The 19,300-nt window shown below is 38.5% G+C and overlaps 1 protein-coding gene and 1 pseudogene across 1 annotated transcript in view; both read right to left on the reverse strand.

The window, feature by feature from the left end:
• Positions 1 to 19,300, reverse strand: part of LOC135214728 (uncharacterized) — a 768,750-nt gene that overhangs the window by 416,744 nt on the left and 332,706 nt on the right. The gene's annotated exons all lie outside the window — the stretch shown is intronic.
• LOC135214832 (transcription activator GAGA-like) lies at positions 9,075 to 9,872 on the reverse strand (annotated as a pseudogene).

Genomic DNA, 19,300 nt, shown 5'->3' on the forward strand with positions numbered 1-19,300 from the left:
CAAAAAAAGTTATTCATTGCACTATAAGTCAGAAATTCAATATTATGAAGAATGCTTATTCCGTATAGTCCCCATGCATAAGTAGAAAAACCTCTAAAAAAGGAATGATTCTTAAAGGTAATGATCTTAATATGAGGAGCAAATCGTCCAGAATCTGTATGATCTCGTGTATAGGAAAACTGCCCAAGAAAATTCATCTGTCACATTTACTGCACCTTATATAAGTTGGCAGTTTAAAGACGTTGCTCTGCTGTAAGTCAGAAATAGCAAACATAATAATTAAGACCAACCGCAGTATGGCACTGACATCAGTATTTGATTAAGCAGCAGTTCAACTCCATAATTGGTGAAAGTTATTTCTTTGCAAGCATTACCTCTTTGTCAGACTCAGGCCTACAGAGAATAAGTTCTTTTAAAAGAGCTCTTCATTGCAGGCAATACCTCTTTGTCAGTCTCAGTCTCTTTCTACTGAAAGAACATTGCCACACAACCCGAGAGTACGGTGATGTTTGTGAGCAGCTAAGTGGAGATCCTTACCCCAAAGAGCCTGCCACACCCTTGTTATGGAAATGGAACCTGCAACGATCAGTTATGATACAGCTCCTGCCACTAGCATGCTGGATCTGCTTAAACAAAAATCCAATATCACAGGATGTCTACAACCTATGGATATCAACCAGAATCTACAGAATCTAAAAAAAAACAAATCATGAGCAGGGGAGCTAAAAGACACCATATACCTTACAAAGTAGTTGGTCTAAGAATTTTAGATTTGTAAGGAACAAATCTTAATTGTCAGCAAAGCCAGCCATAAGAGTATGGTATTATGGCACTCATTTTTAACCATGAATTTACTGAAGATAATCATCCTCATCTTAGATGGCAAGATTGTAGAATTCAGCAACTTTTGGGTCATCATTCAAGTCATCTCTCACAATAAAGACAAGCAGTTACTGCACTGTCTGTTAGGTGCTACCGAAGCAACTATAGTTGTCTTCAACATCACAAAGGAAAATGACAAATTTGTCATTTGACCGTTAAAGGATGATAAACAGATGACACATCCAGAGTTCTATCTGTAGCACCCGATCTTGAACCTACCTTACCCAAAAAACAATTTTGAGGATCTCAATAAGCTCTTCTTTTCATGAAACTGCCTTGCTAGTAAAAAATATCAATTGGAATAGGAGATAATCACTAGTTGCTTGTCCCAGGAAATCTAAATGTTCCTACATGGTAATAAAAAGATACGAAATCCAACTCAGGATCAAATAAAATAGTACCACAAACAAGGAACGGTCCAGTTTGACCTCCATCAGTTATCACTCCATGCCTAATAATGCCAACCATCCCTATCAGCTACATTCCTTAAATGACAGCTGTTCACAAGGCATTCACAAGTCACCACAAAGACAACCATAAACAGCACACCATTTAGTGTTTTTCCTATGGAAACCACAGTTGGAGGTATGATCTCAATACACCACAAATGAAAATCACCACAGTTGGAGGTATGATCTCAATACACCACAAATGAAAATCGCCTTTGTTTCAGGTATCACCAGGGATGAAAGGGATCTGAGAGACAGGCACGAGCCAGGGGCTCCAATAGGATTTGGAGTAATGATAGAAAAATTGATAGACTTAAAACATCAACATGATTCTGTTATAATCAGCACAACACCACAAGATTCACAAATCTTGTTTGATAGAATGCTTCATATTTCTAGAGATGGGATTCAAAATAAAACTAATAAAAACAAAAGTAAGAGACAGGCAAATAAATTAAATAACATTAGATGGAGACAGGATTAATGAGGGTGAAACTTTCATATATTTAGGAAAATGATACCCAGTAAAGGTCCTATGGAATCTGAATTTAGTGAAAGCATAAAAAAGGTAAATCAAACAACAGGGAGGCCGAAGACGATTAGCAATCTGAACAAAATGAAACTGCATTCAAAATTAAGATTATACATAGGCCTAATACAATTTGTATTGCCATACAAACGTGGCTAATGGTTTGACTATAAAACTATATCTAGGGGTTTTTGTCAATTTGAAAATAAATGTCTAGGAAGAATATTAATAGTCAGATAGCATAATAAATTATACCATAAAGGAAATTTTAGAAGTTCCATAATCTTTAAGTAGGTGAGATACTGGAGAATAGTATGTGATAGTGCTAGTTAGACTCCTGTTCCCACTAGAAGAGTTGGAAGATCCAGGCCTACTGGATAAGGACTAAGAGCAGTGAGGCTGATGATGACTGGAGATTTTTGGAAAACAAACCTCAGAGAAGACATTATTGGTGGAAATTCACAGAGGCTTTTTGCATCACATGGCACTGCAACCAAGGATGATGCTGATGTATTGTGACAAATATCAAAACACCTCGATGTCTACCAACTATGGATATCAATCAGAGACTACAGAATCTCAAGAATACCAATTATGAGCCTCAAAATAAAGGCTGAAGACTATCACATCCTCCTCAAGCAAAGGGAGCTAAACGGCACTGTATACCTTTCAAAGGACCTAGAAAGTTTGGGTTTGTATGGAGATCATGAAAAGCACTAAATCCCATTACAGTTCATGTCCGCCATAAAAGTCGCAAGTTATTTCATCCTCCAAAGCATCTCTAACAGAAACTTAAAGGTACATCATACAGGTTCAAGGTATCCTGAATTCCTGTCACAAGATGAAATTGCCTTAGTTTTACTGACAAATGCTATGGCTATCAGTAATTTCTTTACCTCATAAACATGCATAAATTTTACATTCACAAATATTGTTGAATATCAAATTCACCGCAATACATTGGGAATATCTTACTCCCCATGGCCGTGGTTATATCCACAAGCACTTCTACGCCGGCCAGGATTCGTAGTGAAAGCCACTTTATATCGCTGGCTGCACAGATGCGCTTACCTGCTGTAATTACCCCTGGGTGTAAGTTATCACCGGAAGGGTAGTGAATGCTTGTGTTAAAATATTTTTAAACATAAAGTCAAGCGTGTAAGTGACAAGCTACATATTTATATGTAGATATATATGTATATGTAAATATATAATATATATATATATAATATATATATATATATATACATATACATACATACATACATATATAACATATATATATTACGTATGAATGTATTGGTATGTATATATAACTATACTTACATATATATAGCTTGACACTTACACGCCTGACTTTATGTTTTAAAAATATTTAACACAAACGTTGTTTAATATCGAATTCACTACACCTGGTGATAACTTACACCCAGGGGTAATACCAGCAGGTACGTGTGCATCTGTGGCAGCCAGCGACATAAAGTGGCTTTCACCACGAATCCTGGCCGGCGTAGAAGTGCTTGTGGGTATAATCACTTCGCCCTCCCCTTGGCATTATGAAATGATATTACACTTTAAGAAGTTATAATTACACGGAGTAGCAATACACGAGGTGTAATTCCAAATCAACACACCTGTAATTAATAGGGTTTTGAAAGGAAAGTTTAGTTGAAATCGACAGGCAGTCCAGGCTCAGAATAGAAAAAAAAAAATAATAAAAAACCTTCATTTTATAGGACACTCGATCAGGAATGCTGATATCATGGAATCTTACAGAAACCAGTAATTAACACATTGAAGTCCTGGTATTTCTAGAAGAGGCGACTTTTTACAAAGTTTTGTCAAGAAAAGCGGTTTTCCGTCTTCTTCACAAGTTAAATTTCACTATTGTTACTCATTAGGGTCAAACAAGCAACAACATATAATGACTTCAGTCAATTACAGAAATTACTAATTACCAGATTCGTTTAAGAGAACTCAAGACCCTTTCTCTACATAAAGAATTCATTGCGTTTGTGACAGACATGAAAGAACATATATACTATATTCTATTTGTGTTTTGCCCCAGAATTATTACTACTAGTTTAACATGAAGTTGTTGCCGGAGTTCGGATTACAATAGGCACGGGTAAACACGATACCACGAATATATATTCATTTTCACACGGTCACGGATCCCACGCACAGATATGCATATCCCTAGCGATTTATCCCAGTCAAGGCAAATTAAATAATATATCAGATAATACTCATCCAAACTTCGGTTGATTAATCCATCCACTTCAATAAATGCTGGGAAGGAACGACATCGTTAATCGAAGTGAAATCCTTTTCACTCTGATTAAGTTCTCCCGTTACCAACACACTCTACCAGTACCAATGTTGAAAAGCGACTGACTTCATACCCTTTGCTCACTTCTGTGTCGAAAATAATATGTTCGCTCTCTCACCCAAACACACGACTTCGGCCTCGTTCGCTCACGACAAAATTAACAACAAAACGAACGAAGCCACCAAACCAACACGAACCGAACGAAACTATCAAACAACTTACATCGCATTGTTAACCAATTATACAAACCATTCACAAGACAATATTCCTTGGTAACAACGCTTATTACAATTTAAATATAAATAAAACAGTTCATTTGTACACAACCTGCACATTTCCACTTAACGCTATGTAATATAAAGGAACATTTTCCATATACAGCATGAACATAGATATTCAATAAAAATTGATTTTCCATGTCGTTATTGTAAGTAACGACATATTCCCCGCCCACCAAAGTCTAATATACTAATATTTTACACAGTCCCTTTTGAATCAATCTTTTCTAGTTTCTGCAGCCACCCGAGCAGCCTTCCTGGATGGTCGGGTACTCACTTCTTCAGGAATTTTGGCCAGGATCAAGGAGTCTCACAACTTCTTGCCACAACTCTAACGGGTACAATTTCACAATGGGACGCATGATGCTGACCATGGGAGGTTTTGAGGGTAGCTACTCTAACTACATTGTCAGACCCCGCATGCACCTGAATCACCTGACCCAACTTCCATTTGTTTCTTGGCCCTTCATCATGTACGAGGACGACATCTCCTATTTTTGGGCCAAGAATTATGTTGACTCCAATTCGATGAGTCCTCTCTTAAAGAAATCAAATATTCATGTTCCCATCTTTTCCATAATTGATCACACAATTTGGATATGTAAAGGAATCTCTTTTTTTCTACATTTTCTGTTTTACTATACAATGGATCTTCAGATACCTCCTCCCAATTAATTTTGTTTTCCTTGGGCAAGGATCTTAATTTTCCTACCCAAGATCAATGATTAGGTGTTAAAATCTCCTTCTGATCAAGGTCCCCCGATGTGTAACTTAGTGGCCTGTCCATTTATGATAGATTCCAATTCCACCAAAAATGCAAAAAGGATAATTCATCATAACTGAGAAGAGCTCGACCGACTATCCTTTCTTCATACAGTTTTTTCTTCAATATCCGATCAATCTCTCCCAGATTGCACCAAACCAATGTGCTCTTGCTGGTATAAAAAAATTTCCACTTACACTCGATGTTCTCCAGATGGTTTTGAAAAAGGGGCTATCTGCCATCGTTTTCAGATATTCAGATGCTGCTACGAAAGTAGTGGCGTTGTCACTCAACATTAGTGAAGGAAGCCTTTACGGCTGCTAAACTTTCCGAATGGCCTGAGGAATGAGTCAGCGGACTGATTTCTGACTACTTCCAGATGTATACCCCTAGTGATCTGGGCATGTGAATAGTATGATATTAAACCTTCTCCGGATTTTGCTTCCTTCTTTTATCCTATAAAGCACCGGTGTAATCCACCCCCGTAACGCTGAAAGGTTGTTTCCGTTGTACCCGGAATTCCGGCAATGGGTACTATATTAGTTCTATATGGTTTTTCCTTGAACTTTCTTACAGATCACACAATGATGTAACACGCATCTTGGCTAGTTGTCGCAGGCTGTGGAATCCAGAACTCCTGTCTTACACTAGCTACAGTAGCGTTCACGCCCCATGTGTGCTTGCCTCACATGATGTCGTCTTATTATTAACTTACTCAAACACAACCCTTTGGCAGTAAAGTAGGAAATTTGACTTCTTCAGGGCAGTGTCGCGTGTTCCAACCTGCCTCTACATCTCATTACATTATTATCCAAAACAAATTCAACTGGCGAATTAATGTCAATTTGGGTTTGTTTCCTCCCTCTTTAACAGGGCTTTATATTCTTCTGGAAAGTACTCTCTCTGCACGAGAACAATTGTTTTGATCTTTCCTTCCTGCAACTCTTTCCAGAGTCCACAAACCACCAGTTTTTCTGTCATTGGTTGATAGTTTGCAATTCTTTATAAATCGCATTATCCAAGCTATGGTCTTAAGACCTTGTCAGCTCTGCTGAATCTTTCCCAATCCAGCAGGCGTGTTTTTGCATCTATGTCCCCTACAACATTGACCACAATGTCCTGTTCACCCTGCATGTGTGTACAACCCCATCCATGACCTATCAATTGGCAGTGTGTGATTTTTTAACCAGGGGGGTCCCTCCCACCAAAAGGCGTTTTTTTGCTAACACCTTAGTCCTCTTTCCCCGTGTCAACCATCACTGGATTTTCAGAAGAGGGTACGTAAGACAGGACTGACCCCGAATCAAAGAGTTAATCTCAATTATTCTCTGTTTCTCACAAACACAGGCAGAACATTACTGGACACAATACCAGCTAAGGGCGACTTTACTGTCTGACGCCAGACATATAATTGTTTAAACTCCTTCTCATCAAAGGAGTCAATAATAAATTTGGCCATTCTTTGCTCCTAGCACAATGCCATTAGTTTCCAATTTCGGAATAGTCATTCCTTGATGGGCGCCACTCTCTACCCTTTGCCATAATTATATTAGAGCTTTCACCATTTGCTCTATAGGCCACCACAACCATATGAAGTTTCGCTAGCATCGCAGAATCTGTGCAAGGTATCACCAGTTCCCAGGCTAGCACTCCATAGGAAAAGATATTTCAATACACTTCTCTAAGTCCTTGCGTAATTCACTCTCCATTCCTCTTGTAGCGGTTGGCGAGTTGTTCGTCCCAATCCCAGATGTTGCTTCCACAATTTGTGCAAAAATATCCTTGCTTTCATAGTAACAGGGAGAAGAAACAATCCCAATGGAATCTTATATTTTGGGCAACGGTACTGAGAATCTCTCGCTTGTTTGACTCGATCTTTATACTTGTGGATTTATAGTTAAGACTTCTTTAATTATATCCCAATTCAATCCCAATACTTATGAATTTGTTGTTTTTGTTTGGCTTCAATTTGATAAGCAGCAGCAATAGTTTGTATAGACTCGCTATTTGCTAACCCACTCCCTTCAATATAAGTGAGCCTGAGCAAAAATTTTTGTTGGCATTAAAGAATAAATCCATCAACTCAGATTCACTTATTAGCTGGTAAATTGTAAATTATCTACATACAAACCCCTCTTCAATCTTTCCACTACATTCACTGTATTGGACCGGGGTAACCACACGAGACCACAGTGGACAAGTGATGCTTGATGGTTGCATTTAGAAGAAAAGGTGAACATGTAGCTCCAATAAATAATACTACTCTAAATCTGTATACTATTAATTTACTATTGGGATCTGTTGGATTTTCCAACCACAAAAAACGCGTTATAATTGCGATCTTCTTCACGCAACTGGTACCATTAAAAAATGCTTCTCAATATCACCAATACAAGCAAGGTGTTAGTTTCTAATTGCAGCAGGACTCTGAAGTAGATCACGCCCGTTACGTGTGGTCCAGTCCATAGACAATCATTTCAGACTTAATACCATTTTTACCTTGTTTTGATGAGCAATCAACACTATTCTTATTGGAGTAGTGGCACTGTCTTTAAACACCGTCCATGATGTGCCAAGTAATGACAATCACATCAGATTTATTATAGGATCACCTTCTCAATGAATCCTCTATCTTCTTGCTCTTGCAAGATTTTCTGATAATGATCCAAGTAATCCACATCCTTCTGAAACTTGATGGTCTGCTGTCGAAGTCTGCTCATGGCTAAACCAAAATTTGGTCTTCAATCTGAATCTATTGGTTCTCCACGGCAACGCCACAACATATTGTTTATCATTTTCAGAATATGTTATAGTGGCTCTCAAGTCCTTGAAGACCCTCTGGTCTTGTTCTCGCAACTCACTGCAATCTATTCCCTAATCTGTCCAACTCCACATGCGTCCAGATCAGTCTTGGGATTTTTCATTATGAGTACTTCAATTTCTTCAGTTTGTACAGCTAGCTTCAAAATTGTCACATGAGTCTCCCTAGTGGGGAAGCACTGCATGTGCCTGTCACCACATAACCGAATATGGTGGCGGCAGCAATATTAAGTTTCTAACCCTTTGAACCCTTTTGAACCCTGGATGCAAAATATTGTAAACATTATCAACCCCTATTAACAATTCAATAGTTGATTGATTCTCAATCAGGCAAATCAAAATCTTTATCAGCCAAGTTGATCTTAGTTTTACATAAAGACTTTCAAACTTCTCTTAACGTCAAATTTCTTCGCATATTCTGGCAGCTCATCCACACTAATGCAGTCCATTATTATCAACTTATCTTTATGCGGTATGGCTACGCTTATCATCTCGTATTCATGAACAGGTTTACTAGTTAGATAACCTCTCAAGGCTATCTTTTCAACTCCTTTGGACCTATATTGCAGTCTCTCTAGAGCTGATCTTTTAATGAACGTTCTCTCGGCACAAGTATCCAACAGCCCTCTAAGTCGTACCATGCGACCTTTCTTCCCTTTCAGGGGAATTGTTGTTTCTGTTGGCAATATGGATTGCTTACCTGACTTATTTGGTTTGTCCTGCTCATTTACTGATAGCGTTCCACTTGTACACCATCTTGTTTATTCTTGCTTTGCTTTCCGGTTTGGTCCTTATCACACAAGATGCGATGATGTTCTCATCTTACAACCATTAATGCAACTTGGTTTGTCACAGTCCACACTAAAATGCTTCTTAGAAGCACACACAAAACATAACTGTAAAGCTCTAATGCGATTCAACTTTTCATCTCTGGTTGCGTAAGTTTTGCACTGTGTCCACCAATGTTCTTTATCACAAAGAGCACATCTTTTGGATTGCTGATAACTGGACTTTTTTACATTCACGTGTTGTCCTTGTGTGGTATCATGGTGCATATGAGACTCTTGCTCGAGATGAGCCTCATGCGTCTGTATTCTATTCGGGGAGGAAGTCTGTTTCTGGATGCACCTGAAGCACATCTGTTCGTTTTGTACAATTGAAGTAGTATCATGAGAATAAGGTGGGTCTCACCTCCCGTATGAGACACAGTAATTGTACTAGGGTTAATGTCTTGATCACTTCCCTGAATAATTTCAATATCTGTCCTATGATGTGCATACTGTGGAACAGCATTAGTCTGAGTTGTGTGTGAGCCCCTGAGTTCTAATCGTTCAGTACTGTGAGATGTAACACTACCACGATCACTTTCCCTCACTTCCCGTTCCTGACGCCTTCTCTTTGCTGGACGCTCACTCACCAGCCTTCTGGCTAGTATCACCCTTTGCAGGCTGAGTTGGATCCTCATCAGGAACAGCAAGTCCTTTAATTTTCAAGCACTCTGCAGCTTTTATGAGACCAGGAAGATCAGTCTGCTGAACCTCAACTTCCCCTAGGTACATATAATCTAACAAAGCCTCAAGTTCTTGGCCTTTGATGTCTTTAAGTACAATAACAGGTTTTTGACAGTGAGTATGATCAAACACTTCTATAAAGAAATCCACTACAGGCCATAAGAACCAAACGATGGACTGGCAAAAAACTTTGATCCACAAGCTAGCGTCACATCAGAATAACAACCCTTTTCCCTTAATATTTTCAATAAATGAAAAAATGCCGGTTTGTGGTTGTTCCACTTCAAAGAGAGGAAATCCTCCCCCATCTCCCCCACTTTGCAGATGTCTTCACTCAAACTTAGTTTAACATGTAGTTGTTGCCGAGTTCGGATTACAATAGGCACGGAGGGTAAACCACGATACCACTAATATATATTCAATTTTACACGGTCACGGAATCCCACGCACAGATATGCATATCCCTAGCGATTTATCCCAGTCAAGGCAAATTAAATAATATATCAGATAATACTCATCCAAACAACTTCGGTTGATTAATCCATCCACTTCAATAAATGCTGGGAAGGAACGACATCGTTAATCGAAGTGAAATCCTTTTCACTCTGATTAAGTTCTCCCTCCGTTACCAACACACTCTACCACCCGTACCAATGTTGAAAAGCGACTGACTTCATACCTTTGCTCACTTCTGTGTCGAAAATAATATGTTCGCTCTCTCACCCGCAAACACACGACTTCGGCCTCGTTCGCTCACGACAAAATTAACAACAAAACGAACGAAGCCACCAAACCAACACGAACCGAAGCGAAACTATCAAACAACTTACATCGCATTGTTAACCAATTATACAAACCATTCACAAGACAATATTTTCCTTGGTAACAACGCTTATTACAATTAAATATAAATAAAACATTCATTTGTACACATCAACCTGCACATTTCCACTTAACGCTATGTAATAATAAAGGAACATTTTCCCCTTTTCCATATACAGCATGAACATAGATATTCAATAAAAATTGATTTTCCATGTCGTTATTGTAAGTAACGACATTCACTATACGGCCATTTTTTGGGTCCAGAAAACGTAAAAAAAAAAAAACATAAGTAATAATTTCATTAGCTTATATTACTGACAAATCAAGAAAGTTGGAAGGATTTAATACGATACGAATTAGCGAGGAGGAATGTAATTACAAATCTGTTTTATTCTCGAGTGATATACACGTAAGTACAAAATATCACTCCTACCTTATAAACAGATTCCTCGCAATTATGTCACCAGAAGCGACAGCTCATAAATTTTATTTATTCTTCGTTTCTCATCTTACAATAACTGAGAGTGCGAAGGAAGCTATTCTTGCAAAAGAAACTGGACATTACAAGAAGTCAAACGACAAGATCAGCGAGTTCTTACGACACCAATATCTGAAGAAAGGATTGTTCACCAAAAGTCAACCCTAAACACATTTCGGAATCGTGTGAAGAGAGAAAATAAAAGCTGAGGGTGCCTCCTTAACGAATATCGGACAGAAATTGAAATAATTTGTGATTCTATAGCAAACTAAGTATTTCTTACTCCAACCGCTTCGAACCAATTCGGTATGTGATAATTCCCGGAACATGCAAAATTCACGAAATGTACGGCTCAAATAAAAATGATGAGCTAAACAAAAGAAAATTGTTCTTTTGATGGGAGGTCTGATTTTAAAAGAAAATAAGTCTCAAAAACGTATCTCAGAAATAAACTGAAGGCGACTTTTTCTTCAATTTTTCTGAATACAAATGCACCAACTGACTCAACTCAGACAAAATACAGATAAAAATGAAAATGATGGCAAAAATATATATGCAAACAAATTCCTAGAAGCTTTCAAGTATAAAACGCGCAAAAAGGTGCAGCAGGCGATGTTTTTTAGAGCGCTTCCATAATTGTTGCTCTTTAGTCAAGCAATTTTTACCACTACGTAGTAGCCCATTTCCGAGGTTACCGTCAACCCCTACAATTTTCGAAAAAAAGTTTTCCGGTCACACTATAATTTGGTCCTTCTAATCCACAGTTTTCGACAGCGTTTGCACAAAAGGGTTTACATGTCAGTTCAGATCATTTGAAGCTAAAAGAATGAATAGAGTGCATCGATCAACTTTGATGGGGTGTGTTAGGAAAAGTGTCTAAGTTCGATCTGCTTTCTGATGAATCAAAAGACAAAATTCCATTTATTCTATTGAAATGGAATGGAATATAGAATTTTGGACAAAGGGCCCAATGCTGGACCTATGAGTCAATCAGCGCTGAAACGGAAATTGACATTAAAGGTTTGAAAGGTGTAACGGGAGGAGAAGCTCAAAGCAGTTGCACTATGAAAACAACCTTACGAGAGGCTGGATAGCGAGATGGAAGAAAGAGGATGAGAATGGAGTTCAGTAAAAGGAATGAAAGGGGTTGCAGCTAGGACCGAAGGAACGCTGCAATCAACCTTAATAATGCTGGTGCACTGACGGGTGCGTAGGTCAAGAATTCAACACGATCCACCAACACCTAATGCAACTGCTTTTACCCCACCATACATTATCGAGAAGCTATAATAAAACGAATACAATACGTAAACTATAGAGGGTCCCACTCAAAATAGACAAATAGACTTCAGCAATAAAATAAAAATTCTTATGCGATGAAAATATCCAAAAGCCCACAGAACACCTCAGGTCCTAATGATCCTTTTATTTTCCATGATCCCAATCCATCGGGAGTTCGCTCATTAACATATACCTAAATAAAAGAGGGAAGAAGCCGGAGTTTACAAGATACATGACCGCAATTGTGATGAGATTTACGTTTGGGAACCGGTAGATCCATCTCGCAAAAGATTAGCAGAACACAAAAGATAGTGCGATATGCATCAGAACTTGGGGATTTTCCATATATGTTAGGGACAAAGGCCACTCTATTAACAGGAGTGGGGCGGAGGTGATTTTCAAAAGTAGCTGTCCATACAAAAGAAAAATGCTTGAATCTGCTATCATCAACCAAACCAACAATATGAACCTGTCAGGAGGACACTGGAAATCGGATGACATCGACGAACTAATCCTTAGGCCGCTCCTCAAACAGGTGTCCAAGAACATCCGACCACCAGACGAGTCGCCCGACGGGAGTTAATGAGGCCAAAAATCATCAGGGAATAGTTTAATTTGCAACGTTAAAATAGTGATGTTTTAACCGGCCTTTTATCTTCTTAAAATAGTGTTTATGGGCCTTTTATCTTCATATTCATTGGTTCTATGTTTGTATACCTACTTTTACCAACACAATATAGTTAAGTTGGTATAGGTCTATGTATGTCGTTAGTGGTGGTGTTATGTCATGTGTCACAAAATCAATAATAATAATACGGAAAGTGTTCCTCCTTTGGGGGAGTATTATAGAAACTACTGTTTTCAGGGTATTCAGTGTCTACAGTCTTCTTTGTTTCTTATTATATTAATTTCCATCAGCAGTAATTACTGATAAATGATGCTAGTGGTCGCCGAGGTCAGGTCATTCAAAAGGTTACATTGATATCAGCGAATGACTTCCCCCATAACACTAGCGAACAACGTTGAGGACCTTAGTGAAGGCCGAAAATTCCTGTATTATACTTATTCACTTACACTTGGTTTACTTTAGTCGTTTTATTTCTCGTAACCATTCAAGAAAAATAGGAAAACTGTGTTTTTATTACTGGAGTAGTTAATACTGAGACAGGTTGAATTTTAGATTTTATGTTGCTAACCACAATGTTACAACTGTTTATTTGAATTCATATCTGGCAAATGGAGAACGAATGGAAATCAGGCAATTTGTTGGCTGTCTGCATCTGTGAATTTGGAGCACAACATACATAGCTTCTAGGGACACGTGAAAACACAAACTAACTCGTTCTATTTTCTCAACTGGTACTCAGAACCCTCACGTAGGTGGTTAGAACAGCATAGCATATACTAGATATATAAAAAAAATTGGGACGCATTCCATAGAAAGACATGAGTGAAAAAAAAAAAAATTAAATGCGCCGAGTTTTCTGTACATCGTATAATAAAGGCCACCGAAAATAGCTCCATCTTTCGGTGGTCTCTGTATAATACTGTATGAGCCGCGGTGCATGAAACTTTAACCACGGCCCTGTGTGGCCTATATCGTTGCCAGAGGCACGATCATGGCTAACTTTAACCTTAAATCAAATAAATGCTAATAAGACTAGACGGCAAAAATTTGGTATGTTTGATGATTGTAGAGTGGATGATCAACATAACAATTTGCAGCCCTCTAGCCTAAGCCAGCACAATATTTTTCTTTTCAGAAAACTTAAAAGATGAATAGGATGAGTGGAAATAAAGAAAGGAATAGAAGGAGTAAAGAAAATACTATGTGGGTATTCATGTCCGATTTCCTACATCCTCCATCCATTAAAACCAAAGCAACGACAACAGCAGGAAGATAAATCTCTCGGTTTTAAATCTACATAATTCGAGTGTGTCTTACCAGCAGACCAGAGATGAGCAATTCAAACAATGTGTTCAGGTGGCAAAATGAAATGCTATCTTTAATGGGAACGAACAAACAAATCATAAATGCTACCAAATACTAACTGATTTCAATTAGATAACAATGCTTGGGCTTATTCAACGCATGCGAACAAAACATCGATACCGAGAAAGAACCGTCCTACAAATGAATAATTCACATGGAAGCAAGATAAGCAGTCGACCTATCATAATACCCTAAGGGAAATAACAAACAGAAAAGCCTTTCCTGAACTGACCGAAATAAAAGCTTAGTCAACGGGAATGATACAACAGTAATGGAAATCAAAATGACGATATAGTAATTCAAACTCTCACTTTCGAGTGACTACAAACGTAAGTCTGAATAAGCTCGGAATGACTCGATCTGAAATGACCAGAAATATGAAGAAAAATCAGACAAATGGTTGTTAATAAGGAAAGTTAGCGTGCACAGTAATATCATTAAATCATAACACTACATAATAGTCTAGTTAGGAAAAGAAAATGTATTACATCACAAGAATTTTGGCTCCATGAACTATGACATTACAAATTACAATATAAGAAAGATTACTAGACACAATAAATCGTTGATGTCATGAAAATGACAAATGGTAGCAATATTCCAAAAATATCATAAGGATGACAACAAGAATTATGAAACGAAGCTTGATACAAATGAAAGCAAGGCTGAGAGGTTGGGGTAGATTAATTACAAGGGTAAAAATGACAGTTCATGAAAACATATTACAAATAAACATGTCGAGTACCATAGAGTAATTAGGTGTGCAAAAGGAGATTTACAAAGATGAAGTGTGAATTATAAAGAAATCATACAACAACTTTTAATGATGCACAAAGAGAGAGAGAGAGAGAGAGAGAGAGAGAGAGAGAGAGAGAGAGAGAGAGAGAGAGAGAGAGAGAGAATAATCCATAAAATTTTAAAGAAATAAACATAATTTTACTACAAACAATAGAAAATGATCAACGTAATATTTTGTACTAATAATGAACTTCTGGTATATGCGCATATAAACATACCCGGGTGCATATACGCGGAAAAAACCCAGGGTTAAGGTTCCTTTATAAGTGCTGAGAGCAGATCAACTAGTAATTTCGACAAAGCAAGGGATCACATAAGAGCAATAGGGTGTGGCCATAAAGAATGGGAATTAAGTATATCAGTCAGAAATTTTGAAAGGGTCCTCAAATGATCATTAGGAGATTTGAACCTGGTTGCTGCGTGTTACGGCCTCTGAGAGAGGTCCGCTTCAGGTTCGATATGAAATAAAAAAAAATATTTCAACACCAACAGTTGAAACTGGGGATACGAATATAGAAAGAAACACTAACGCAACAAAGGTTTAAGATTTATTTACAAGCTTACTAACATAGGTAAATGCAGAATGGTATCTCCTATTTACATAAAAAGATAGAATCTTACACTGCATGAACTGGGGGAACAGTGAGGTAATTCAAATACTTGCGGGACGGTTTAGTGACTCGTAGCAGTGGCTTCACAAAAGGAGATCGGCAATTGCAGACGTCCTCTTGACTCCGTATTGCATAGTTTACTTGTAAGGCAGGAATTCCCCAAAACCTCTAGCAGGACCTTTTCTTTTCTGAAGTCTGCTAGACGTCGAGATAACACGGCCGTCCACTCCTGAAGACGATTAGACCAGTATCCAACCAAACTCTTGAGCAACTTTTTTTTCTTGATCCTTCGTCGGTCCTTTCTCTCTTATCTCTCACAGATGATCTTTGCTGCTGCTGATCTCTCACTGATAATCTGATCTGTGGCTCTTACTCTCTGTGACTAACTGGAGTCTCTCTTTTACGATCTCTCTCTCTTACGATCACTGCTCTCCAAAGTTCGTTCGTCGTATTTATACGGCACTCTGGGGGCGGAGCCTACGGCGAACGTCACAGACTCCCGAGATTTCTAGAATTTCTTAGATGAATCTAGACGAGGTATTGCATCAGAAAATCGCGGCGTTTCTCCTGACACATTGGCGCGTGTTGTGCTCCACAACACGCCCGACGATTCCAGAACAGCCGCGAGAAACAGGCGCCTCCAACACGGGCGCGAAAACCTCCTTACTGCCGAAATTCTCGAAAATGCGTTCTCCTTTCCTTTAACTTCCTTTGCAATGAAGCAATTACCATCACACGCCCCCCCAAAAGAGAAAAAAAATGAAATCGATTGATTATATTTTTTTTTTCTAAAGAGGAACAAGAATGGAACAGCAGGGAAACAATTCTGCATAAAGCTTTAATCCAGTCAAACACGCACACTCCCCCACTCACTCGTGCGACAACAGAAATCGGTTATTAGGCTACTCATTCCGAGAAATCTCTAGAGAGGCTACTAACTATAACATTATCCCTCTCTCTTACTTTTTCCGTTTTCTGAACTATGATCAAAACTTATAAATACTAAAACACCTCTTGTGTTTTTCTCAAAACTAATCTCACTCAGTAACACTGTTCCACGGGCGGAGGCAAGTTTACATTCATTGCCTTTGCTCTACTCTTACCCACATTATTTCTATAATGTATATTTCCCCTCTCATCTAACACTGAAAAAGGACCGTCGAACTTATAAGGTAAAAATGGACTTTCTCTCGAGACTAGTACTGAAACTTTATCTCTTACACACAAACTTCTCTTGTTTGATCTAAGATCAAGTTTTCCTTTAATTTCCCCTTGACTTCCTCTCGTGTTTTCTTTAACTAAGTGCCAAGCGCTTCCGTTCTCCTCCGCTAGTTGCCAAACATCTCTTAGATTGTTTTTATAATACTCAAGATTAGTAAGGCAATCATCTCTACCCTTACTTCTAGGCAAAGTTCCGAACATATTTATAAATACATTCTCAAAAGATTCGCCTACTGAAGGAATATTACACAACTGAACTGTAGGAATTACTTGAATTGGTTTCCCGGCAATTTGATATTCATGACAGCTCAAAGCATACCTCTTCACGTCATTTTTCATCTCAGGCCAAAAGTACGCCCTACTAATACACTTGAAAGTTTTATTTACTCCCAAATGTCCTTGCTCATCGTGTGGTAACTTCAAAACTAGCTCACGCAGCTTCCTAGGAACCACTAATTGTTCGGTGATTTCTCCTTTAATACCTGACTTCAGTCGAACATAACGACACAAAACTTCGTCCTTTAAACAAAAGGTTTCCTTACACACATCATCGAGATCATCATCCACCTCACATTCAAAAATTTGGGTTAGTGTCTCATCCTCTCTCTGCAACTTGACTAGCTCATCCTTATCCTAAACGTTAGAGCCTAATTCATCACCATAACTAGGACTAGATAGCTGTACATTTACTACGTTACTCCCGACAGCTACACCTTCCATTTGGCTATCACTGTCCACGATAGAGTTCGGTCTCTCAGCCACACTCATGCCAAGATCAACCTCGCTACCTCTATCACACTCGTTCGAATCCACGAACTCACTCACGTTCGAATCCACGAACTTATTATGACTGTAGTCTACGTCTGTATCTAAACCCGACCTAGTTACTACCATTTCAGGCACTGGAATATTCCTCACAACAGGATTCACATTCTTGGATAAAGCTAAGTCGTTACCGACAATAATGTCAACGCCATCGACGGGCAAACTGTCCACAACTGCAAGTTTTACTTCTCCTGACACTACCTGACTTTCTAAATTCAACTTCAACAAGGGACAAAGAACACAAGTGTTAGGAAATCCACCTAACAAAACTTTCTCTTCCATATTGATTTCTGCCCTGTTCGGCACACACTCTTTCCGAATCAGTGAGACAGCAGTGCCTCTGTCTCGAAGCAAGACCACTTGTCTTGAATCTACTCCTCCAAGAGAGGAAACTACGCCTTCTGACAGAAATTCACCAAAAACTTTCCTAGTTTCTCTCATCACATCATCCCTACTTGACGAAAGGTTAACTAGAGACACTGGTTTCTTACCGTCCTTCTTTTCTACTGCACAATTCCTCGCTAAATGCCCTTTCCCATTACATCGGAAACAAGTTAATTCTGAGCCACTAGATGCCACTTTACTCTTACAAACCTTAGACGTATGACCAGGTTTTCCGCATGTATATCAGGAATAGTCACTTTTACTCGCATTGCTATTACAAGGACTGAAACCTTTACTGCTTTGTACTCTACCAGACGAAGGATCATTTCGTTTCTGACTAACACTCAAATTATAAGTTAGACTATATTCGTCAGCTAGCCTAGTTGCTCCTGCAAAAGATACTTCTCGCCTATCCTCTATATAAAGTTTAATCTCAAGGGATACGTTATCTTTGAAGTTTTCTAACAACACTAAGTTCTTCAAACTATCAAAATCCTCAACCTTAGCGGAAGTTAACCAATAAAAAAACAGCCTATCTAACTTCTTACCGTATTCTAGATACGTAACATTTTCCTCCTTTCTCAAATTTCTAAATTTCTTACGGTACGCCTCTGGTACTAACCTATACGCGCTAAGAACAGTTTCTTTCACAATATCATAATTATCACATTCTTCCTTAGACATGCAACTATACACAGTAAGCGCCCTACTACTCAAAACTGACTGCAAATATAAAGTCCACGTTTCTTTAGGAGAACCTACTCGTTCCATTAACTTCTCAAAACACATGAAATATGTCGTAACATCCTCCTCATCAAACTTTGGTACTAATTTTAACACTGTTCTCATACCTAATCTATCAGTTCCGTTTTCGTTCTTGCCTGACCGACTGTTACGAGTACTTTCCCTTAACCGAGCAATTTCCAACTCATGCATACGCTTTTTCTCTCTCGCTTCCTGCTGCATTACCAACATTTCTCTCTCTCGCTGCATTTTCCTCACTTCTCTCTCAGCTGCTCTTTCATCTCTCTCATACTTTTCTCTTTCTTTCCTTTCCACATATTCACGGAGATCATTCCCTTCTAGACCTAGTAGCTTACCCGACTCAATAAACTCTTTCACCATCTCACTCATTCTGGTTCTTTCTATATTTTCCCTGTTTCAAACTGTTAAAGTGTTGATAGCCTAGGCAAGGTCGCCACAATGTTACGGTGTCGAAATATCCTGGCAAGAGTCGATACAATGTTACGGCCTCTGAGAGAGGTCCGCTTCAGGTTCGATATGAAATAATAAAAAAAAATATTTCAACACCAACAGTTG

Source organism: Macrobrachium nipponense, chromosome 46 (assembly GCF_015104395.2).
Source record: "Macrobrachium nipponense isolate FS-2020 chromosome 46, ASM1510439v2, whole genome shotgun sequence".
Classification (NCBI taxonomy): Eukaryota; Metazoa; Arthropoda; class Malacostraca; order Decapoda; family Palaemonidae; genus Macrobrachium; species Macrobrachium nipponense.